Below are 26561 nucleotides of genomic sequence, written 5' to 3' on the forward strand. Positions count from 1 at the left end.
TTAGGTTTACTGGTAGAGCTACGTTGTCCATTGTGAGTCAGCTTGTGTGTGGTTAGCGTCCACATGCATGACCCCCAATTAAATTAACTGGCCTCAAGAATAGCTGGTTGGGTGGACTGGCATACTTTAGTTGTGTTAATGTGTAATTCAAAGACTGAACATAACATATAATAATATGCATAGCTGTCATGCATGTGCAGATTTATTAGCTGGTTTCCTGTTAATATTAATACCATAGATTTTGCTTCCTATGAAATCCAATTGACATCTGCTAAAACTGTGAATCTTTCCCTGTAGACACTGGATGGCCATTCCCAGCAATAATATATTCAAGTGGGGCCCGATTTCTGGTGAGGACAACATCCAAACTCTCATCATGCCGACCTAAAAAGTAGAACAAGGTAAGAGACCTGGGCTTGTACATTTGCTAAGCTACAAATAGCCCAAAATCTTAAAAAAAATTGCAAAAACCGCTTTGAATATTAACATCCAGTTCAACTGTCTTCAATTGTTTTCCTGCACAATCGTCATTTAGTTAGTTTTTCTCCAGAATTGACCGGGTCATGGGGGCTACAGCCTTAGCAGAGAGGCCTACATCTCCCTTTCTCCAGCCATACTTGCCAACTCATTCTGTGGGATCCCAAGGTATTCCTAGGGCATCTGGGAGTTATAATCCTCCCAGTGAGCTCTGGGTCTTCCCTAGGGTCTCCTCCCAGCTGGTTGTGCCCATAAAACCACCACAGGGAGGCATCCATGAGGCATCAGTATCAGATGCCTGAACCGTCTCCTCTTGATTCACAGGGTCAGCAGCTCCAGGTCTCTCCCGGGTGTCTTTACTTCTCACACTGTCTCTAAGGGAGAGCTCAGCCACCTTGAGGAGAAAGCTCATTTTGGATGCTTATGCCCACAATCTCATTCTTTCGGTCCTTAACCTAAGATAATGACCACAGGTGAGGGTAGGGACATAGATCGACTGATAAATCGAGAGCTTTGCCTTTTGGTTCAGTTCCTCCTTCATCACTACGGAACAGTAAAGTGACCACATAACTGTGGTATCTGTTTGTAGATCTTACCATTTTTTTTCCCTCTCTTCTGAACAAGACGCCGAAGTACTTAAACAGTAACTCACCTCCCACTCGAACAGTCCACCTTTTTTCTTCTGAGGACCATGGCCTCAGATTTGGAGGTGCTTATCCTCATCCCTGCTGCTCCAATGAGTGAAGCCAACAGGACCTTGCTGTCTGCAAAAAGCAGTAATGCAATTCTAAGGTCACTGAACCATAGTCAAAAACAGTATCCTGAAATTGTGAACATTTAATAGTCATTTATCTCTCTCTCTCTCTCTCTTTTATATATATATATATATATATATATATATATATATAAATAAAATCCAACGTCTGTATGTAAGAGAACTACTTAACAGATTTAGATTGGGATATTTTCTATAATTTGCTTGAACATTCCGGTTGATTTTGCGACTTCTCTCATTGCACTAAGTGTCATAGTTCGCTTGTAGGAGTGATTTATTCACGCTAATCTAAGGCAGAGGCTGCAGGCCGAGGGGAGGGGGAAGTGTGACGAGCCAGACGGGGCTCTCTTCACTCACGCGCCAGCCTCTGTTCGAGTCGGTCTACCTGTCACCACGGTTTGAAGCGTACCTTGCCTCCGCTTAGCTAGCGATACCTGTTTCCATCCATCCATTTTCCATCCCGCTGAATCCGAACACAGGGTCACAGGGGTCTACTGGAGCCAATCCCAGCCAACACAGGGCACAAGGCAGGAACCAATCCCGGGCAGGGTGCCAACCCACCGCAGGCGATACCTGATTGTTTATTGATTTTTAAAGTTTGTCCTGTTTCACTACTACGCGGGCGGAGCCATGGGGGATAGCTAGTTTTAAAATAAAGTACTGAGAGGACTATTGTAGTACATGACCCTTAATTAAGCGAGCATCTGATACGTTATTAGCATGTATGACATGGAGAACATAAAGACGAAACAAAAAAATGGAAACATTAAAAAAAAGTGATTTTTGTAACAAACAAAATGTTAAAAATTCTAAAAATGGTACAGTACATAATATATTTAACTTGCTGGAGAGAGCACATCAGCTCTGTTGCATCTCGAAAAAAGCATTTTGGTTTTGAATCCTGTGATTGGTTGCTCTTTGTGCTGGCAGCGTGCCACAGAAAAGGTGGGGGCTGACACAGAGGTGTCAGCTGACTTCACAATGAAACACAGCACTGACAGTGTTCAGAGACCGTTTCTGTGTGGCTACGAGGAGATCGCTTCTGAGCCAGATGATGCTGGTTTGAGGCTGCCAATCGCAGCTACCACAGTTCAAATATTTAAAGTGTACATCCTCAGCAATACACATCTGAAGGGGAGTTTGCACATTCTCCACATGTCCACGTGAATTTCTTTCCTGACATTCCTCCCAAATACCAAAGGCATGGATGATGGTTGATTTTAAATGGAGCCAGCAAGAGTATACTAGTGAATGTGCTTTACATTGGGGTGGCATCCTGTCCTTAGGGTCTTCCTATCTTGCGCCCAATGCTACTGTGCTAGAACAAACTCTGATCCTCCAGTGCTGAACTATGTTGAGCTCATTTAAGAATTTTATGTAATGTTATTACATTTCACATTTACTTGACCCTGAATATTTTCAGACAGCAGCAGTGACAGATTTGTTTCATATATAAAAGGAATTAAAAATGATTTATGTTCTTTTGAGGCTTAGGAAAGACTTAATAGTCTCACTCTGCTACGCGTTAAATCCGACTTGGCAAACACTTTGGACATCTTTAGTATATTTGAATGATTTGCAGCGGCAAAGACTCAAAGGAAGTCTTTCTGAGCATGATGAGTCGACTGAATGTCTGTTTAAGTCTGTCTTGTGTTTTATCCATACATAAAACTTTAGATAGGTCATTAACCTACCTTGGATTGGATGTCTGACCATTGCAGGGTTTAGGATGTAGGAAGAAATCCATAGCAGACCTGGGGAGTATGTGCAAACTCTTGTTCTAATATACTGTACATCACTTGATACACCCTAGACATATCCTCAGTAATGGAACCTAGGGTCATTGGGTGATTTGGGTCTTTAACCATGAGACTCCTTTACCTAGGCTACACGACTAGGGGTGATCAATCCTTGGCATATGTCCTATAAGCTTTGTGGGTCATGGATCACCTTTTCTGATCCAAAGCCATCTGGAAGCATTGTCTGCAGTCTCCATGATCCTCTTGATATCTTTCTTAATATGTAGGCCTGTGATGCCACAATGCATCCAAGGGGTCTAAGGATTGGCCAGTAAAGCCTCTGCATTTCACCTCAATTGGCCTACATTGAGCACACCAACCATTCCTTCTCCATTCATTGAGCAGATCCTCATACTTTTCCTTCTTCTTTTCATTTGCCTACTTCATTTGGTTCTCCTAGGGCATGGTCAGTTCCAGCATGACCACTTGCCTTATTTTTACGGACATCAGGACATTATCTGGCCTAAGGGTGGTTATTGTGACGGCAACTGGGAACCTGAGCCGCCCCCACCGGCTCAACTAGCAGCTGCCAGCCCTGAGCTGTGGTGAGTATCCCGTCTGGTTAGTTAGTGGTTCGGTCAGAATTTGAACCCAGTTTACCAGAGGTGTAAGACACCAATGCTACTTAATGTTCCACTTAGCCACTTTGTCATCTGATGGACTGTTTCAGATTTTCCTGGCTGGTTAAGTCAGTTAGGTTTAACTTAAATTTGACCACGAACCTCCTGTTATTGCACTTTAGTAGAATTAGATCTTCAGTCTTTATACCTAAGCAATAAAAATCACTATTGCTTTAGACATGTAGGACAACTGAAAATCTCTAAATGTTGAATTAAAAAAATCATTCGGATAGTTGAAAGCTGTGGTAACCTGAACAGCAAACTGAAAGTTAAAAGTTTTGCATTAACTATAAAATTCAATTTAGAGAGGAAGGAAAGCTAACTTCAGAAAAACTGTGGTGTAACATATGGAACTCTTTAGAAGCAGACACTGTGGCATGATGCATTCCTTTAAAAACAAAAAAAGCAGCTTGATTTTTTTTTTTTTTTTTTGAGACAAGACCTATAAAAATAAAATGAGAAAATATAACTTAGTCAGTGTGCCAAAAACAGGACAAAGTCCCTAAGTATATCATGGTGGGGAATCGAAACTTCTAGTTAAAGACCACTGGAAGTCTGGGAGAAAGCACACACTCTGCTACACATTTGTAATGTTTTGTCTTTTACTAGCTGCGGAAGTGCGTTAGGCGTTCAGTGAGGTTTTGGTGCCCTTCTGTCTCGAATCGGCCATTTCTCAGTTTCACGCCAGTCCTCCTTCCTGTAACTCATTGACTTCATCATCTGCATATTTTGTTTTCACCCCCCACTCTCTAAAATAAATCATCTATTAATCCTTTTTGCTTTATATATCCAAAAATATAAGCTGAGATTTACAAGGTCCCCAAGATGTCTGACAGCTGCACTGAACAGAAACCTTATTAAGTATATAGATATATTTTCAAACATTTCAGGTAAATGTACTATAAATTACATTCAATGCTCTTATTAAAATAAATGTTTCAAAGCAACAAGTTGCAGTCAAGGAGGCAAAGTGGTTAGCTTTGCTGCATCACCCCTCTTCAGTCTTGTTTTGAATCCCAACCCAGTCACTGTCTTTGTCGAGTTTACATATTCTCCTGGTATATGTGGTAACATGGAAACAGGTTGTTGAAGTCAGGAAAAGGTTACAAACCATTTCTAAGATCCTGGGACTCCATTATGCCCCAGTGAGAACAATTATCTCCAAATGGAGGATATTTGAAACAGTGGTGGATATTCCCAGAAGGGGCCAGTGACCACTCATTCAAGAAGTCACAGAGTATCGCAGAAGAACATCCAAACAACTGCGGGCCTCTTTAGCCTTAGCCATGGTCTGTGGTGGTGTCTCCATGATGAAAAAAAATAAAAATAGGAAACATATTAAAGAGCAGCAAGACAGAAACCTCTGCTATCCAAAAACATTAGAACAATCCAGACAAGAACAGGCCATTCAGCCCAACAAAGCTCACCAGTCCTATCCACTTAATTCTTTCAAAATAACCTCACATAACAGTAACACTGGAGAGTAACATCAGTGCTCGTCTTGCATTTGCAAAAAAGCAAATGATGATCCTGAAGCCCTTTGAAATATTGTGTAGTGGACAGAAACAGTCAAAAGTAGAACTCTTTGGATGAAGAATGTTAATGCAGCATTCAGCATTAAGAATATCATACAGTACCAACCATCAAAAACATGGGTTGTAGTGTGATGGTGTGTGATGCTTTTCTGACTCAGGACCTGGAAGACTTGTTATATTGAGGAAACCATGATTTTTGTACATTACTGGAATATTCTTGAGGAGAATGTCCAGTTATCTGTCCATGACTTCAAGCTGAAGTGTCATTGGATTGTGTAGCAGCTCAAAGACCCCAAACACAAAAGTGGCCTAGTCAAAGTCCTGACTTAAACCTAAGAGAGATGCTGTGGCAGGACCTGAAACAGGAAATTCACTCAGCCAAACTGACCAAGGTATGTGAATTACAGGAAATTCTCAAAGAAGTGTGTGTTAAACTTCCCTAGTAGTGATGTGAAAGTGTGGAAGCGTTGAATTGTGATGATTACTCCTGTAACTGTGCACTGAAACTATGGGAGCAATTTTTTTTTTCATATGGGTAGTAGTAGGGTTGAATAACTTCATGAAGCATGAAGGTAGCAAACATTCAGAAGGCTGGCTCCATGGTAGGAGAGAAACTGGATGGCTTGGAAACTGTGGCAAATCGGAGAACATTGTCAAGACTTCAGTCTATAATTGAAAATGTTAATCACCCACTGCACAGTGTTGTGGTTTGACAGAGAAGTGTTTTTAGCAGTAGACTGACTAGCATCAAGTGCTCCACTGAACGTCACGGGAAATCCTCCCTCCCCTTAGCCATCAGACTCTATAGTTCCTGTTCTAGTCACTCACCCACACAATAAGCCGTTCCCTCTCTCCATAATGGATCTCCCAGAACATTTTTCAACTACTTAGATGTGCAATAACTCATCTGTTGTTTCTCATGTGAATAACATTTAACATTTGTTTTCAAAATGTGCAATATTTCACCTATATGTGCAATATTATGATGGGAAATACTTCCTGCTCGGTGTTACTATTCTGTTTAGTAAACTAGGGAGTTGGTAAGAGACTCAGATGTATAGCATCAATTATATTCAATTCACTGTGTAAATGTACAGCATAGTAAATGAGGGTTTATTGTAGTTTATTTTGATATTTAAATTCTATTTTACTGCGGTGGGTTGGCACCCTGCCCAGGATTGTTTCCTGCCTTGTGCCCTGTGTTGGCTGGGATTGGCTCCAGCAGACCCCCGTGACCCTGTGTTCGGATTCAGCGGGTTGGAAAATGGATGGATGGAAATTCTATTTTACTTTATAGGCTTACGAGCTGTATATACCCGGCATTGCCCGGGGCAGAAGTAACCTAATCGGTCAAACACTTACATATATACCAAAGTAAACCTAATCGGTTAAACAGCTTCATATATACAGAAGCGAACCTAATTGGTCAAACAGTTATGAATGTGCAGAATGATTTTACAAACATTATGCGTGTTAACAATCATTAAAAAGAAAAGATTGAGGAACTGTTCTTCTATATGTGATGAAGCCACTAATAAGACAGATTTTTTTCAGGACCCAGCTGTTTCATAACTAAACTACTGCCACCCCAAAGTAATGCCTAATAGTGGTTTTTGGGGTAGCTGTGGAATAAAAAGGGTGTTTTTTAGTCAGTAAGAATCTTGACAGTACCCTTCAGTACGGGCTGAAGGGTGCCTATGTAAGGTTTTACATCCTTCCCGTATGGAAAAAAAAACATACTAAACTTTTTTTTCATCATTACAGATAATCTCAGTCAAATCGAAGTACGCATTCTCAATTTATTTTTATCTAATTTTTACTTTTTCACAAAGCCATCCCATGCCAATTTGTATGAATAAACTTTTGCTAGAGAGTTACCAAAAGTTTATTCATGCACATATTTTAATACGGATAATCTATCTCTAATCAAGGTTCTCATTTTCATTCTAATTTAAAATAGTAATAGATACTCATTTTTTTGTTCTGTTTTAGAAAAACCAATCTATGCCACCTACGTCTTCGTCAAGTCAGCTTCATCCAGCTTCATCACATATAGAAGAAGAGTTCCTCAATCTTTTCTTTTTAATGATTGTTAACACGCATAATCTTTGTAAAATTATTCTGCACATGCATAACTGTTTGACCAATTAGGTTCGCTTCTGTATATATGAAGCTGTTTCATCGATTAGGTTTGCTTTTGTATTTATGTAACTGTTTGACCAATTAGGTTTGCTTATGTATATAGATTAGCTGTTTGTCCGATTAGGTTCGCTTCTGTATATATGAAGCTGTTTAACCGATTAGGTTTACTTTGGTATATATGTAAGTGTTTGACCGATTAGGTTACTTCTGCCCTGGGCAACGCCGGGTATATACAGCTCGTATATATATATATATACATATACACACATACATGCAGTTTTAATAACACAGAAATCAATATAAACATTAACATCATTATCATATGAGAATATGAAGTAATATATAAGAAGCACATTTCATATAAATATAAATTATTAAACAGTAAAATCTTCTTCTGTAATTTGCTACCGTGGCAATTTGTGTGTCTGTCCAGGATTTTAAATGACCTGTAGCTCGCAAACCGTTGCACCTATACACTTGAAATGTGGTACACATATAGTACGTCACGTCTACTATCCGCTTTATGGGTGATGATTGTTTTAGTCTTTTTATCTTTATTTTATTTTATTGTACAATCAAGTCCTATCTGCGCACAGCAGGGCAGCCGTGGGCGGATGCGTATGGTGTATTCACTCGATGTTATCGTGCATTGTGCTGTCAGTGGTATTTTGATAAAAGAATTTGAACAACATATAAGAAGCGTATAAATTATTAAACAGTAAAACATTAACATTTAAGAAGTAAAGTTACATTAAGTACTACTGCTGTGCCTTCGGGTATACCTCATTTTTTGTTTGCCCATTACATGCTTAAATGTATAAATTTTTTGGTGCACCTACCCGAGAACACGCGACATATAACCGAGCGTGGGAGAAGCATGGATTTTAAAGACGCATTGAGTTGATGTGCTGGTCTCCCTCGTGAAATAACTGGTAATGTTTGACTAAAATCTACAGCGAGTAAAACGACATTAGCTCCTATTTTTTTTTTACGATCTCTGAGATGTTGCTTTTTTCGGTTCAAGGCTTCATAAGCTCTTTTATGTTGTATGGTGTACTTATCCCAAACCATCATCTTTGAATGTTGCAAGACTTTCGCCTTGTATGTAGATCGGGGTAATTACATTCATTGCATTCCTAGTCTGAATCACAATGTGATTGTATGGGTGGTTACCTGGCACTGTAGGGTTGCCACCCGTCCTTTAAAATACGGAATCGTGCCGCGTTTGAGAATGAAATTGCGCGTCCCGTTTTGAATCAATACTGGACGGGATTTATCCCGTATTTTTTTTATAATTTTTTTTTTAAAGCAGCGTCTCATGCAAATCACCCCACACGCATTTTATGAAGATGCCTCCTTTCCTACTTTTGATTGGGTAATACTTGATGTCATCGTTAGTTTGATTGGTGTTTTTAACTGTCCAGTGAGTAGGGCGTGTCTTTCAACCGTAAGCAGATTTTTTGCAGTGGTATCACTGACCTCGACGACGGCGACGTTATACGTCAAAAATAAATTACGATAAATGACGATTTTAGCGATACTTTATTACGACGGCGGCTACATAGACACGATCAAATAAAAACAAAAAAATCAAATAATCATTCTACATTTTCAAAACGTCGAAAAAACGACGGAATGAAAAAAAGGCCCACCCGACGACCCACCCATTCCATTTTTATATATATAGATTTTTTTATATTTGCTCTTCGTGTTCCTTGTGGCTTTGCCTACCTATACAGTTGTAATGTAAGTAATTTCCTTTGGAATTAATAAAGTGTTCTGATTCCGATCCTTTGTATTTGCATTAGCACAGCTGTAACCTGTTATTTTATTCAGATGGGCTACAAGGTAACTGATATTCCTTCAAAGCAGTAATAGCCCTTAGAAATACTAGTAATATCTTACCTGTATTTTAAAATTAATTTAACTGTAAAAAAAAAAGGTACCAATTTTTATCCAAAACATGACTGGTACTTTATGCAAAAACAGAGGGTATTAGGAAGCAGAAAAGCATAAGGAGTACCGGTACTTAAAAACTTCAAATCCACTAGAGAGTAATTGCATGAAAATTTTTTATTTCCTATGCATTGATTTCGATTAAAAATTTTGGTCATGTATTTTTCAAATGTGCCCTGAGGTAGCTTAGATTGTCTCATCGCCACTTATTTTTGGGGGCTTTCCCAGGCGTTCCTTGTCTAGTTGTGACATAAGGTGCAATCTCACATGTCCAACATGTAAGGTGGACTTTTATAAACCAATTAAACAAAGAATACAGATTACTCCTCCTCATATTTTATCATCATTATCGAAACCGCTTGTTAATGTTCATGGATAGTTGAAGGCATGGCAGGACAGGGCACCAGTCCATCACAAGGACCGCTCACAAACACAGCCCACATTCAAACTCACACAGGGCCAATTAACTAAACCAGCATGTCTTTGGGAGTGTGGCAGGGAAACCAACACAGTGGTGGAGAGAATGTGCAACGTCAAACATGGACAAGATCCGAATGAGGGCCCCCAAGACACTGGATCTGTGAAACAGAAGCATTAACTACAGTGTTAACTACACACTTAATGAATCTTCTATTTAAACAGTGTAACTAATAAAGTGGGATGATCTTAATGTAAGCTTTCTTTATCAATGTTTTAGGAATGAACTATAAACTCAGGCAGCCTGCCGTTCTACAATGCCTGATCAAGACAAAAAGGTGAAAAAAACTGACAAGACAAGTGAGAAGAAAGCAAAAGACAGCGTTGAAAGGTAAGATTGTGATAGCAGTGTAGAACAGACCTAAAATAAGAAGACTACACAGTCATTTGGTGGAGCAGTTAGCCAATGAATGTGAAGAGATGAGAAGCACTGCCTATGTCGAGTGTACTTCCAGTCATGTCAAGGAGGCTCTCTCTTTTAGTATGGGCAGATATCGAGTTGGTTTTTAGTCTCTTAGCCTGTCACTCTTCTGTTGGTCAATAATGAAATATGTCTAGAAATGGAGCCTTTTTTGCTGAGGACAGCTGATATGATTTGGATGTTGTTTCTCTCTTTGGTTACACTAATGACATTTTCTTTGAGCCCTTTCACCGTCTGTTAGTCTGGGATGTAATGATGGACATAGCTGCCAAGAGGCAGGGTTAACCACTGACCCTCAGAGATACCACCACATCCTGTGAGTGTGCTGCGCCTAGTCCCATAAGACGCTGATTTTAAACAACACAATATGAATCTTGAGGGGTGCAGAATTCTTGTAACGTTCCATTACTCTATGGAAGCGAGTCAACTGATTTATGGTGACCCAGTAATTTTTAGGTGGCCATGAACTGCAAGCACTGAGTGCTTGTTGATTTTTTTTCCCCCAGTGCTTACAGTTTGGTTAATAAACCATGACATTTAAACTTGCCATAAGAAAGCTTGTGTGTAATTATTGCATTCTGCTCATTCATCATGTGCAATGGCAAAGAGCAATTTCTTTATGTAGCTGTGCACCTATCAAACCATTCAGTCTGTCATTTCAAAGTGTTGTATATTTGATTTCTGAACCATGCATCACAGGTTATCATTTTATTCCATGTTGCACATTTTCATTGATCTTCTCTTAAGCCATTTTGTCCATCACAATGCAAACTTCATTAAATCAACCTGTAGATCTTCCATTTATCTTTTTTTAACACTTTATTGAATTTATTAAAAGCAAATAACATTCTATTCAATAAGCGAGTCAAACTTGACAAAGCTAAATTCAAATCGGCCCCCACCCATGAGAAGGAAAGCAAGGCCAACAGCCAGAGTAGAAAGAAAGGGAGAGAGTCATTTTCCACAATATAAATGCTTATTCTAAAATGTTATTGATTTACTCCTGCTAGGTATTAAAAAAGTTAAACAGATCCTTTGAGTGAGAATTAGATTTTTTTCCAATTTCAAATAATATGTAACATCAGTTTCCCACCAACTAAAGAGGTGGGCAACGATTCTTTCAGTTGACAAGATAAGTCAATGTGCCAATAGTGTAGTAAAGGCAATTACAGTTTGTTTGTCCTTCTCCACTTTAAGCCCATCTGGAGGTACACCAAACACAGCTGTTAATGGATTAGGAGAGATCGTCCATTTATCTGTTATCTCAATCTGTTTAATCTAATTTGCTCCTCAACAAGCTTTTAAAAAATCTTGGCATCTATTATGCGGTGGCATTAAAGAATGATTGGGGCAACAGCAGGTGACCCCGTTTAATGTCCATAATGAACTGTTGGAAACAGTAATGAAAAAGTAGGATATGTCAATGTTGATGTGTGTTTTGCTCTTCAGTGAATTCCATTCCTCACAAAGGTAAGGTCCAGATAGACGATGTTATAAATTGAAAAATCTTTCACTCTCTCTTAAAATTGATTTTTTAGAAAAATATTTTACCTGAATATTTTGGCTGCTTTTTCACTAGCACATTTAAATTTACTTATTCGGCTGACACCTTTACCTGAAGGAATTTACAACATTTATGATAGAATTGGTTCCATTTCTTTTCGGTTTTCCAATTGGTGCACAGGCTCATTGTCACACAGTGTCAGTAGTGGGATTGGAAGTCCACTACACCACACAGCCTTAGCACCATTCTGTGTGGTCCCCCCAACTACCTGGAAGGGGGTCTCTCTTTGAATTGCCTTTCCCTACAAGTTTTTGTCTTGTCTTCTTAGGGAGTCAGAAACCCATTGAGGCATTTCTTGTGTGATTTTGGGCTATGCAAGAAATAAATTGTTGTTGTTGCTTCCTTACAGTTACATGTTTCCTGAATGTAATGATTAATTTATTATTCATGGTACTGTGACATTATTTTCTTTTACAATCAGGTGCCATCATGTTGCTATTCCTATTAGTGCCATGGAAGTTGCATAGCACGATGAGGTGCCTTGCGTCATCAAGTATGACCCTTCAAATCCGGCCCAAAGAGTCTTTTGATATCCGTAATTAGGATAAGAACTCTACTAAGCGAAACGCGTATTCTTTTTCAACTTTCTGGTTTCCAATTCTGTGGTTTCTCTCTCTGACCTCTTTCTGGTTTATGATTAGGCTTTGGTGTACTAGGTTCTGATCCATTTTCCAATTGATAAATGTTCCACCTGTTTGTCCTCTGCATGTCATTGTGCAGAATAGATGAGGACTTCCTGGATCAGGTGGTTTATATAGTGGTGTGGAAGCAGAAGGGGTGGAGTGACTGTAATCCATGGCAGAAGAGATGTCCTGGTCCTCCAGATAGTTCTCCACCTTTCTAAAGCAAATAGATGTCGAGTTAGTGGCAGTATCACATCCAAATCCTTGTGTTGTTGGTTGACACATGGGACACGGACACGCTCAGAGTATAAATATGGTACATGCTGTAAGCTTGTGACTTGTACTGTAGTTTTTTATTTTATTCTGTTCTGTTTTTTAGCGATGTCCTGGAATGGCCACACAATATATTTAATGAATAACAGACATATTACAGTGCACTTAAGTAGTTTAAATAACAAGTAACAACAGTTTAATTTTAGAAATCATATTGAACCCATATGTTCTTATAGAAAATGTGAATAAATAACAGTCTAACTTGCCATTGGGACATTATTATCAGCTGAAGTTGGAGACTGACGTTAAAGCTGAAATGTGAATCTGTGCCTGAGGAGCACATCCAACTCAAAATACAGAACAGCCAAAATTAAAAAATAAACTTATATTTTGCTGTCCGAGCTGTTTTAAGATGATGCAGACTTTTTGGCCTGTCTCTTGTAACACATGACTTTATTTGTCTCTTCTAGGGCACTTTATAGTGGAACTTGGCGTAAGTGGTATGATATTAAGTAAAAATAGTTTATTATACTTTGCTCACAAATAAGCCAATTTAAAGAGTGATTTGAAATCATGGCTGAGCTGACTGTTCTGAAGCCATGACTGTATATATTTTGTCTGTTTCATTACGAGACATCTTCAGTAATGGCTGACATGTTTTTTTTTTCCTTCTTGAATATCTTTGAAATTAATTTCTTCTCCTTTTACAAACTCTTAAATGATCATTGCACATTTTACAGAGCTGCTGGTGTTTGTTGCTTTAAAATGAATTCAACAAGAACTTGGAGACATATTGGGAAACTTGTTAAGGGTACATTTTGCACAAATGTTATGAAGTTTTTCTTCACACAGAGAACCATAGACAGTTGGAATAAGTTACCAAGTAGTGTGGCAGACAGCAGGACTTTAGCAACCTTCACAACTCGATTTGATGTTATTTTGGAAGAATTAACTGAATGAGACTGGTGACATTTGTTGGGCATGTGTCCTGCCCTCGTGTAAATGTTCTTGGTAAACCAAACTTTTAATAGAAAATCTTCCATAAAACGTAGTGCTCACGAAGGCAGCCATATCAAGTTGGATGTTTGCCTTGCCCCTTCTCATTATTTTGCCAATGTTTAAGTTATCTCTTTATGGCCAAGCCTTTTGTGTGCTCCTTGTTCCTGTTTTCTCATTTGGCACACAGATATTATTTGTTCACCTGCTCAAGTCTCAGGCTCCAACCATCTGTCCCACTAACATTTACAAACTGTCATTTAAACAAAGTCAAATTTGTTTTCTTAAAGCAATGTCAGGGCCTTATTGCAGCTGAACACCATTTTCTGCTATTTTTGTCATTTGTTATTTTATTACTTTGTATGTATTCAGTACATTTATTTGCTTATGTTTAGTATTGGATGGCCTGGTGGCACAGTGGAAGTGCTGCTGCCTTGTAGTAAGGAATCTAGGATTGGTGTCCCAGGTCATCCCCGTGTGGAGTTTGCATGTTCTCCCAATGTCCACACGTGTTTCTTCAGGGTGCTCCGGTTTCCTGTCACACTCCAAAGACATGCAGGTTTGGTGAATTGGCGATGCTAAATTGGCCTTAATGTGTGTTGGGTGTGTGAGTGTGTTTGTTCGCACTGTGATGGGCTAGCGCACTATCCAGGGTTTGTCCCTAGGCTAGCTGGGATAGGCTCCTGCCATTTCCCTGGTCTAGATTAAGTAGGTTAAGAAATGACATGACACCTAGTATCTAGGGACATTGAAGTCATTCTGAAAGTTTTACCCGAATCTGATCTCTAAAGGGGCTCACTGTGATACTGAAGGGAAAAGTTCACGAAAGCCATATTATCATGGAAGTTTGTCTGTTATCCAGTTGACACTCGGAATGACCACCACAAGGCGAACTGGAGGTGACTACCAGCATTCTTTGTTTGACCACCACCGTGCCCCTGTTGCTTTTGAAATTAAATAGAGTTGGCCGGTTCCGAGCGTCAACTCGATGATAACATACATACAAGACCGCAAGACAAGCACATTGGTGAGTCTTTATTGTTTATTAATTTAGTTTTATTTTTAAAGTTCTGTGTTTTTTTAAATCATATTTTTCTCAAACAATTACAAAAAAAACCACTTTATTTTCCTCCTGGGCAACACCGGGTATTTCTGCTATGTTAGTTAGTAATCCATACAATCAAATCAAACTTAACAAAACCAAAAATTCAACCCCTAGTACCTAAACTAAAGTGTTACCAATAATCCATTTGCTTTTCTTTGAAAATCTTTTTTAAAGTTTAAAAGTGATCTGACCCCTCCTTTAACCGCCACCTTATCGTGGTGGAGGGGTTTGCTTTATGCCCCTGGTAGGGCCACCCAAGGCAAACTGGTCCTAGGTGAGGGATGAGACAAAGAGCGGTTAAACAAACCTCCTATGATGAAAAACAATTTTGGACGGCGTTTTCCCTTGCCCGGACGCGGGTCACCGGGGCCCCACTCTGGAGCCAGGCCTGGAGGTGGGGCTCGATGGCGAGCGCCTGGTGGCCGGGCCTGCACCCATGGGACTCGGCCGGGCACAGCCCGAAGAGGCAACGTGGGTCCCCCTTCCCATGGGCTCACCACCTATGGGAGGGGCCAAGGAGGTCGGGTGCAGTGTGAGTTGGGTGGTGGCCGAAGGCAGGGACCTTGGCGGTCCGATCCTCGGCTACAGAAGCTGGCTCTTGGGACGTGGAATGTCACCTCTCTGAGGGGGAAGGAGCCTGAGCTAGTGCGCGAAGTTGAGAGGTTCCAGCTAGATATAGTCGGACTCACCTCGACGCACAGCTTGGACTCTGGAACCAATCTCCTTGAAAGGGGCTGGACTCTGTACCACTCTGGAGTTGCCCCCGGTGAGAGGCGCCGAGTGGGTGTGGGTATACTTATTGCCCCCCGACTTGGAGCCTGTACATTGGGGTTTACCCCGGTGGACGAGAGGGTAGCCTCCCTTCGCCTTCGGGTGGGGGGATGGGTCCTAACTGTTGTTTGTGTGTATGCACCGAACAGCAGTTCGGAGTACCCACCCTTTTTGGAGTCCCTGGAGGGGGTGCTAGAGGGCATACCTTCTGGGGACTCCCTCGTTCTGCTGGGAGACTTCAATGCTCACGTGGGCAATGACAGTGAGACCTGGAAGGGAGTGATTGGGAGGAATGGCCCCCCCGATCTGAACCCGAGCTGTGTTTTGTTATTGGACTTCTGTGCTCGTCACGGATTGTCCATAACGAACACCATGTTCAAGCATAGGGGTGTTCATATGTGCACTTGGCACCAGGACACCCTAGGCCTCAGTTCGATGATCGACTTTGTGGTCGTGTCGTCGGACTTGCGGCCACATGTCTTGGACACTCGGGTGAAGAGAGGGGCGGAGCTGTCAACTGATCACCACCTGGTGGTGAGTTGGCTTCGATGGTGGGGGAGGATGCCTGTCAGGCGTGGTAGGCCCAAACGTGTTGTGAGGGTCTGCTGGGAATGTCTGGCAGAGCCCCCTGTCAGAAGTAGCTTCAACTCCCACCTCCGGCAGAACTTCGACCACATCCCGAGGGAGGTGGGGGACATTGAGTCCGAATGGGCCATGTTCCGTGCCTCTATTGTTGAGGCAGCTGACCGGAGCTGTGGCCGTAATGTGGTCGGTGCCTGTCGTGGCGGCAATCCCCGAACCCGTTGGTGGACACCGACGGTGAAGGATGCCGTCAAGCTGAAGAAGGAGTCCTACAGGACCCTTTTGTCCTGTGGGACCCTGGAGGCAGCTGATAGGTACCGGCAGGCCAAGCGGAATGCGGCTTTGGTGGTTGCTGAGGCAAAAACTCGGGTGTGGGAGGAGTTTGGGGAGGCCATGGAGAATGACTTTCGGATGGCTTCAAGGAGATTCTGGTCCACCATCCGGCGTCTCAGGAAGGGGAAGCAGTGCAGTGTCAACACTGTATATGGTGGGGATGGTGCGCTGCTGACCTCGACTCGGGACGTTGTGGGTCGGTGGGAGGAGTACTTCGAAGACCTCCTCAATCCCATTAACATGCCTTCCAATGAGGAAGCAGGTAGGCTCCCCCATCTCTGGGACTGAGGCCACCGAGGTGGTCAAAAAACTCCTTGGTGGCAGGGCCCGGGGGTGGATGAGATACGCCCGGAGTTCCTCAAGGCTCTGGATGTTGTAGGACTGTCTTGGTTGACACGCCTCTGCAACATCGCATGGACATCAGGGAGAGTGCCTCTGGATTGGCAGACCGGGGTGGTGGTCCCCCTCTTTAAGAAGGGGGATTGGAGGGTGTGTTCCAACTACAGAGGGATCACACTCCTCAGCCTCCCTGGAAAAGTCTATTCAGGTGTCCTGGAGAGGAGGGAGCCTCGGATTCAGGAGGAACAGTGTGGTTTTCGTCCTGGTCGCGGAACAGTGGACCAGCTCTATACCCTTAGTAGGGTCCTGGAGGGTGCATGGGAGTTTGCCCAACCAGTCTACATGTGTTTTGTGGACTTGGAAAAGGCATTCGACCGTGTCCCTCGGGGAATCCTGTGGGGGGTACTCCGAGAGTATGGGGTACCGGCTCCCCTGATAAGGACTGTTCGGTCCCTGTACGATCGGTGGCAGAGCTTGGTCCGCATTGCCGGCAGTAAGTCGAACCCATTTCCAGTGAGAGTTGGACTCCGCCAGGGCTGCCCTTTGTCACCGATTCTGTTCATAACTTTTATGGACAGAATTTCTAGGCGTAGCCAGGGCGTTGAGGGGGTCCGGTTTGGTGGGCTCAGGATTGGGTCACTGCTTTTTGCAGATGATGTTGTCCTGTTTGCTTCATCAGGCCGTGATCTTCAGCTCTCTCTGGATCGGTTCGCAGCCGAGTGTGAAGCGGCTGGGATGAGAATCAGCACCTCCAAATCCGAGACCATGGTCCTCAGCCGGAAAAGGGTGGAGTGCCCTCTCAGAGTTGGTAGCGAGATCCTGCCCCAAGTGGAGGAGTTCAAGTATCTCGGGGTCTTGTTCACGAGTGAGGGAAGAATGGAGCGTGAGATCGACAGGCAGATCGGTGTGGCGTCCGCAGTAATGCGGGCGCTGCATCAGTCTGTCGTGGTGAAACAGGAGCTGAGCCGGAAGGCGAAGCTCTCAATTTACCAGTCGATCTATGTTCCTACCCTCACCTATGGTCATGAGCTATGGGTAGTGACCGAAATAACGAGATCGCGAATACAAGCGGCTGAAATGAGTTTCCTCTGCAGGGTGTCTGGGCTTTCCCTTAAAGATAGGGTGAGAAGCTCAGTCATCCGGGAGGGGCTCAGAGTAGAGCCGCTGCTCCTCCGCATCGAGAGGAGTCAGATGAGGTGGCTTGGGCATCTAATCAGGATGCCTCCTGGACGCCTCCCTGGTGAGGTGTTCCGGGCACGTCTAACCGGGAGGAGGCCCAGGGGAAGACCCAGGACACACTGGAGGGACTATGTCTCTCGACTGGCCTGGGAACGCCTTGGGATTCTCCCGGAAGAGCTAGAAGAAGTGGCCGGGGAGAGGGAAGTCTGGGCTTCTCTCCTCAAGCTGCTGCCCCCACGACCCGACCTCGGATAAGCGGGAGACAATGGATGGATGGATGAGGTGATCTGACACAATATGTTTAATTGAAGCCTCTTTGACATATAAAATTCTGATGTTAATAAGAGTATGTAGACTTTTGTTCCTCACTGTATAATACACGCTGGAGTCGACATGAAGTGCTGCTATTTGAACACTTTGTTGAGTCGTTCTGAGAGCAAATGGGAGATGTTCAATTGTTAACTGGTATAATTCATAAGGTGCTAACTGTGGTATAGCAGGTCCACGGCTAGAAAAGAAGTGGCCCGTTTTAAATAAATAATCGTACCAAGAAAAGGTGCAAGCTTCAGTTGGGTGCAGGTGTGTGTGGGTGCGTTTCGCTTTGTGGTTAGTTGGAGAACTGGCTGGCCACGCTGTATACACATGTGGAGGCGGGCGGCTCAGTCAGACGCCTCAATGATGCTGCGGAGGGAATGGCTCCTTGCACCCATACCCAATTTGGCAGCATAGAATAAAGGAGACTGCAAGTGACACAAGGGGAAGAGTAAAAACAACAGAAAGAAGAGAGAACTGAGGTTAAAGAGAGGAGGGAGAGAAAGCGAGGGCTTTGGGAGCAGGGGTAGGAAGACGGGAGGGTGCCAGTGATAGTGAGCATGAGAGAGAAAGCAGACAGCCATGAGGAGAGCCCTCAAGAGAGTGTGTGGCCAATGCTCAGGGGCTGCTGAAGTGAGTCTCTCTGGCTGAGCTGTTGAGGGAACTGGAGTGATACGGTGCTGGATGGTGCAACTCGCCAAATAAGTCCGGGAACACAACAGGAGTTGGCGAGGCTCAGATGGGGAGACCTATTGGAACCATGGACAATAGGGACCTAAGGCTGGGTTCGGATTGGGAGCCCTGCTGGAGTCATGGGAGTGCAGGGACCCATACCCGTGAAAGGTCAGCTGTGCCTATTGGTTTGACATGTTTCCAGGCTGCAGGACCCAAGCTGGGTAAGCCGGAGAGACGCTAATTTTTAAAAGGGAAACTCTGGGGACTTGATTTTAAAGGACAGATTCCTGCCTCCTGTGAGATTTTAACCTTGCTTTTAATGGATTTATTATTTGGGATTTTTAACCTCCACTGGACATTTTTTATGGATATATTTATTTATGAAAGACTTTTGCACTGCACTTTTTGAACACGGTTTATTTGGAATGGCTTTTAATAAAAGCACTGAGCACCTTTTTACTCCTACTCCGTGTCTGGCTGTATGTGTCCTCATCTGCTAGGCTCATACCTTGATTACATTATAGACGATGGAGGGTTCAAGATGCTCCTGGACACAACAGAAACATCGAGCTAACCCATACTGTCACTCTCACTCCTTGTATGCAACAGTAAACAGTTATTATTCCTGTTAGGGACATTTTGTGTTTTGCTTTAAGAATGAAAAATTGAAAATGGTTATTTCAAAGAGGTTTTCTTTACAAAGACTACATAAAATAAAGGTTGTTTGTATTTATTTTTAAATTATCGCAGCTGTGACAAGGATAAGCCAATTAGCTGGTTTCACTTCAGAGAACAAAGCAGACACATACTGTATTTTCACATCTGATACACCATGTAGATAAGAAACCAAAAGAACAAAGGCACTCATGCAGATGAGAGTGCTCTTTACTGACATTTAGAAAGAAAAAAATGAATGTCTTCTTGAAGGAATGGAATTCTCACATTAACTGTACATTGGAATGCCAGCCATTTAAATAATCAAAATGTTTTAGAACAAGATGATGGTAACATTATGCACACTGCCTATCAGGTTATTGTAGACAGTTTGTGTTTTCAGCCCAGCAATTTACTTTGCTGCTTTGTTATTTAATTTTTTGACAGTATGAATTGTTGCTCATATCATTTATGTTCTATCATCCATCCATTCAGTATCCAAAAAAGAAAATCTCAATACAATTGAATATTCTAGGGACTTGTACGCCACTATTGAAACATTAAGTGTAAGGTAGGAATCACCCGGGATGGGAGCGAGGCCATCTCGGAATACACTCACATGTGTACACCCACCAGTTTACAGTTGCCAAGTAACCCAATAATATACAGAATCTTTATAGCAAAAATGCATTTAACTGTGGGATGGCATTTCCAAATCATTTTGTTAAACTTCCATTTCAGAATCAAGCCTTTACAACATTGGAATCATTTTGGTAACTGTAGTATTTTCAGTTGATACATGTTGACAACATAAAATCCCTCTTTCATTCCATATTGAGTGATCTGCCTACACTAGTTATTGCTGCTGTCTCATGCTTCAAGTGGCGGGCTGCAGGTCCTGGCCTGGACCCTGTTTATGTCAAGTTTGCGCATCTGCATGAATTTTTAAAAGATTTTTCTCCAGTCATATATATGTGCAGGAGATGGATTGGTGGCTGTACGGAGGCCTTGGTGTAACTGACCGTGTCCTGCAATACACTGATGCTTCATTCCTCTTTTTGTGACACAAAAATGTGTCCAAAAATCGGTAGAAAAATATTTTCTTGATTGTTATAGTGCAGGCAATCACATCTATCAGCTAGAACTACCCACACAGTCTATGCAGCAACACACTTAAAATGTAAAATGTAACGGATTTTTACATTTGTTGTAGATTTGATTATATTTATGTAGTTATATTAATGCATATTTATCATAAAATGTATGTGTGTATACATATATATATATATATATATATATATATATATATATATATATATATATATATATATATATGCATATATACACACATATATACATACAGATATATATATATAATACTGTATACAGTATATATTGTGACGGACGCCCCTGCTGCATATGTTCCAGGGGAGAAATAGGGGCAGTCTCCCTGGTCGACGGTGATACCTCAGCCTCCCGCAGGGCTCCATGGGAGATGGAATCTTCCACAGCCCGGTTGGGAGCAGGGGTGGCCACCAGGGGGTGCTGCATGGATTCCACAGCCCAGTTAGACAAATCATCAGCCCCACCCGGAAGTGCAATTGGAACCAGGTGGTCAAGCACCTGGAACACTTCTGGGTGGGCTATAAAAGGGGCCAGCCACCACCACTCAGTGGCCAAATTCGGGAGGAGAGGACAAAGCTTAAAGGGAGGAGTGGTGATGCTGGAAGGGCGTATTTTGTGGTGATTAGTAGTGCTTAATAGGGACTGTGTATTGCCTGTGGGTCACGGGGGAAGAAAAATAAACAGTTTGTGTTGTTTTATACGTGCCTCTGAGTGTAATCTGTGCTGGGTCAGGCGCTATATAGCACTATTGTTACACTGGCGTAGCCAGCAGGATTCCGGTCCGTCCATTTGGGCTGGGACCTGCATAAAAAAGTTGTGTAAGGACCCGCCACAGCAGTGTGAGGCACAGGCGCAGCACAGCCGCGTAGAAGACGTTACCCCGCGACAGCACGCTGAAGCGCGCACACGCGGCAGGGAGCCGCGGGCTTAACCACCAGGAAGCCTCAAAGGACACTGTACTGATGGGGAAGAGAAGGTCTGGGCGGACTCAAAGGTCGGCCGCCCAATGCCGCCATGCTGGCCGGCACATGGGTTGCAGCAGGAGGTAGGTGACAGGCCCTGTGGTATGGGGCCCAGAGAATGTTACTCTGCTTTTTTGTCTACCTGCCTCCTAGACGCCGAAGGGCAGGATACCCATTGGTGCCCGGAGGACGTGCATCCATGGTGTGTCGGCTGAGTGTGCTCTGGGGAGAGTGAAGCCGACCTGAGTATTTTCTTCGGCCTCGGACGCCCTTCAGAGGACGGAGGCCCGGACGATCTCCCCAGCACAGTGATTTTCCACGGAGGAGCAGGGAAGCCTCCCTTTGACTGGTAAGGGGATGGAAGATGTGTATCAATCCCACGTCGATACAAGCGCAGAGACGGAGACGCCGAATCTCCACCCCAATCCCGAGAGACACCCGGAGGGGGCGCTGGGAGGAATGCAGGGCTTGGGTGGCTCGCGGAGAAATTGACCTGTTTCGGGCTGCATGGGACTTAGAGGGCATCATCCTATCCCTGCAGTTCTTTTTCAGGGAAGGGCTAGAGAAGAAGCTCGGAGTGCCGATAGGAGCCATCCTGAAGTGGGCGAAGCGACGCAGGGCTGATTCCTCCAGCCTGACCGATGCGATGGTACAGGTAAACGAGGTCTGTGCCAGAGATGAAAGAGGAGAGCGGAGTGCAGCAGCGGTAGGAATCAGTATTGCTTGCCAGGCGGCCCCGCCTCCTACAAGAGACGCAGCTGCGATGACTGACAGTGTGCAGGGAGGCAGCGGATTGATATTGGCTACCAAACAACCTTGCCACGGCTGCTGGCATAAGTCTCATGGGCATCCAAAGGGGTGCAGACAGTAAGGGGTCCTACATCTCCCCATAAGGGGACCCAGACCGACAGCGCACCCCAAAGCAAGAGGAGATCCCAGAGAAAGAAACAGGATCCTCCTGACAGTACGCAGCGTGAGCCCGTCTGCTCAAAGGCAGTGGAGGGCTGCGCTGCGAAGGGGCGGAGACGCCGCGAGTCCTCAGCTGAGCAGACGTTGAGGCAGGAATTCCCGTCCTGCTTCCACACCTGCAGTGTTTGGAGTAAAGGGGAGCGACGTTGCTGCGAATATGGCCGCGAATATGGACACGGCTGGAGGGATTGTCCCTGGAGGACATCCAGACGAGGACGTCGGAACATCTCCTCCCAATTTTCCAGTTTTGTCTCCACAGGACAGGTCTGCGAGCAGGATGACGCCGTCTTCCCAACATGGAGAAGACCAGCCCTCGCAGGACGTGCCGCTGAGCCCTTCGGTACTCATCTGAGGGAAGGGCCCTGTGATGGATGGCCGGGACCCATGCCTGGCCGGGACACCCCTTCACCACATCTGCCAGGGGGACAAGAGTGGGAAGCCCAGTATCACGCCCTGGACGCTAGATGGCAGCCTCCCTGGGTTGCAGCAATGCCTTGGACTCCCCCAGGGCTTCATGGGGTTTGAAGTTGTGTGCAGCTCTGTGGGGTTCCGCAGGCGCCGCCAGAAGGTGCTGCAACAGGAGCGGCTGGCCCCTTTTGGGCACTGGTTTCGCCTTACCCAGAAGTGCAGCCGGATGTTGATAATCAACTACCTGGAGCACTTCCGGGTATCCAATAAAAGGGAGCCAGCAACCACCACTCAGCAGCCAGAGTCTGGTGGAGGAGGACAAGGTTGTTTGGGAGGAGTGGTGGTACCAGAGAGGAAAGAGAAATGCTTTGTTACTTGTGTGCTTGGGACTGTGTTGTGTCTGTGGGTACGGGGAAGGCGTAGCCCACAGATGAAGAAAAATATAAGTCTGTTTATTTTACACGTGCCTCCCGTGTCCAATCTGTGTCGAGTCGGTTGTTAAACAGCATCCATTCTTACAATATATATACTAGACATTAGGCCTGTTACAATAATGGGAGCTAGAATAGTAGTGCATAAACATTAGTAGGAACAGTCTATATTAAATGGCAAAGGACCGTCTATTTTCTGTTACAGTAATACTGGCTTGTATGTGGCTGTAATATGCATCACTGTATTGTGTGCCTTTAATTTTCTCTCACAGTAATACATCTCACCAGCAAGTATTTTAATCTGTGCTGGCGTGCAGCTGATTATTGTATGTATGGCGTCTCCCCAGCAACGGATTTTATGTGCGTGAAAATAAATCTACTTTTAAAAGTCATCCTATTGTAATATCATGAAAATTCGTATATTTAGGAAAACACTTTACACTTTACCGGGCCAAGTTTGTTAATCACAAATCTGACATCCTCAGAGTGAACACTTTCACAACAACAAACATTAATCCCACCTCTTTGGGGAAGCTGGTCTCTGCGTCTCAGTACCCGATTGGATTTTTCGTGCGTTATGTTTTAGGTCTCACCTCATTTACCGAAATCCGATTGGATCGGCCGCGTGATATTTTATAGGTCCCGCCCTCTCTGTCTTGTGTGACGCGTCAGGCGGCCTTTGAAGCATCGCACCATGCCCCGCGCATGCGCACTTCACCAGAAGACACACACACACGGACACATGGACACACACAGGGATTTTGTTAAAGAGGATAATATATATATAGTAAGGTTTCTAAACTATTTTGGGGCTCCCTCCAATAGGATGACACGCGATTGGCGTGTCTATGGAAGACAGTCTAGGTTGCCGGGGCAACCGCAGCCTCCCAGCCCTGGAGCAGCTGGCTGCAAAAAGAAATCCAAGTTGATTGAGGTTGCGCTTTGAGCACCTGCCGTTAATGGGTGATGCAAGGAATATTGTAAAGGCAGGGAACAGTATTATTTGGCTACTAACATGACCACAACCCTGTCTGACTGCTGTGTCTGTTTATAGGAGAATGGTAAATAACCGTGCTGTTCCTGTTTTAAACTGAATAAAGTTGGTTTTGCTAAAGTACTGAGACTCAGCCTCGTGTTTTGGGGTGCAAGACAGGGACTCACACGTTACAGTATGTATGTACAGTATATATGCATATTTATGTTAGTTTATTGAATTTTGAATATTTATTTTGGGTGGCACTATGGTTACCACTGTTGCCTCATGAATCCTGGTTCAAATCATGGTTGTTTTATTATCTGTGTAGAATTTGCACATTCTCTCTCTGTCCATGTTTACTTCCCTCTAACACAGGTTAGACTGCTTGATGATTCCCACTTTGCTGTTACCTTTTTTTTTTAGCTTCCCTGCAATCCTGAATTAGATAAAACAGTTTTGAGAATGTTATGTTATGTAATGTTAAGAGTATATGTGTCTATATTAATATAGATTTAATAGATATTTCATATTTACCTATTGTTTTGCTGACTTGCAAAAATAGGCATTTATGGAAGACCCTTTGCTATGGCACTATCAATTGTGCTCAGGTATAATCTTTTTGCTTTAATTATCCTTGAGATGTGTCTAGAACATGATTGGAGTCCATCTGTGTCAAACTGAATTTATCTGACATTGTTCAGAATGGCACATACCTGACATTTCATGCCTGGACAAAAACCAAGCCATGAAGTCCAGGAACTTTCTGTAGGCCTCTGTGATCAAATTGTGGTGAGGCATAGATCATAGCAAGGGATAAAACCATTTCTAAAGCTTTTACTTTATCCCAGGGGCATAGTGGCTTCAACACTTGTGAAGTGGAAGAAGTCTGAAAGCACCAGGACTCTTCCTAGAGTTGGCCATCCAGCCAAACTTAATAACTTAGCAAAATGGCCTTGGTAAGGCAGGAGACCAATAACCCAATGATCACTCTAATAGAATTTCAGATGTCCTTTGTTGAGATGGAAGGACCCATTAGAAGGATGACTATCTCAGCAGCACTCCATTAATCAGGGATTTATGGTAAAGTGGCTAGACGGTAGCCACTCTTGTGTAAAAGGCATATGACAGCTTGCTTGGAGTTTACCAGAGTGAATTTAAAGGACTCTAAGGGCACGGAGTATAAAGATTATCTGGTTTAATGAGAGAAAAATTAAGTCTTTGGGAAGACCTCCAAGTACTATGTCTGGTGAAACCAGACACTGCTCATCACCTGCCTAATACCATCCCTACGGTGAAGCATGGTGGTGGTAGCATTGTGCAACAGGGTGCTTCGCAGGTGTAGGGAGTGGGAGATTATTCAGAATTGAGGGAAGGATAAATGCAGCCAAATACAGAGTGGTCCTTGAAAAAACTTGTTCCAGACCACCTCATACTGGGGAAACATTTCACCTTTCAGCATGACAATGACCTAAATCGTACAGCCAAGACAACTCTGGAGTGGCTTCCAGATACATTTGAGTGGCCCAGCCAAAGCTGTGGAGAGACCTAAAGACGGTAGTTTACAGAACCCTTCCATCCAGTCTAATGGAATTTGAGAGGATCTGCCAGGAAGAATGGGGTAAACTGCCCAGATTCAGTGTGCAAAACTTGTAGAGTCTTACCTAAGAACTGAATATTTATATGAATGAAAGATTTTAGTTTTTTGATTTTTAATGAATTTGTAAACCTTTCTGAAAACAAAAGTTTCACTTTATGGGTTATTGAATTTAGATTGATTAGCATTATGGCAAATGTATTCATTGAAAATGAAATCTACAACAGAATAAAGTGTTTAAATACTTTATGAATTCCTTTTATATACTTTATGGTAGTTTTAATTTCTCTGGTGCTAATAATGTTCAGATTGTCATCACATTTTTTTCTCCCCCAAAATAACAGAGAGACTTCAGACCTTAGAAGACTCTTGGATCTTCTTAGTGCTCCAGCAAGCAAACAGCAGGTAACTGCTAATTTATCCACTGTATTCAAATGTTTAGTGATGAAATGCTGTCTTTAGAATTCATTTAACTTTCCACTATGTAT

The 26561-nt window shown here is 43.3% G+C and overlaps 1 long non-coding RNA gene across 1 annotated transcript; it reads left to right on the plus strand.

Moving 5' to 3' along the window:
- LOC127530106 (uncharacterized) lies at positions 1-26478 on the plus strand. Its single transcript, XR_007936639.1, has 3 exons — positions 1-401; positions 10002-10112; positions 26418-26478. It is a non-coding gene; the product is annotated as an uncharacterized LOC127530106 (long non-coding RNA).
- The last annotated feature ends 83 nt before the right edge of the window (positions 26479-26561 follow it).

This window comes from Erpetoichthys calabaricus, chromosome 13 (assembly GCF_900747795.2).
Source record: "Erpetoichthys calabaricus chromosome 13, fErpCal1.3, whole genome shotgun sequence".
NCBI lineage: Eukaryota > Metazoa > Chordata > Cladistia > Polypteriformes > Polypteridae > Erpetoichthys > Erpetoichthys calabaricus.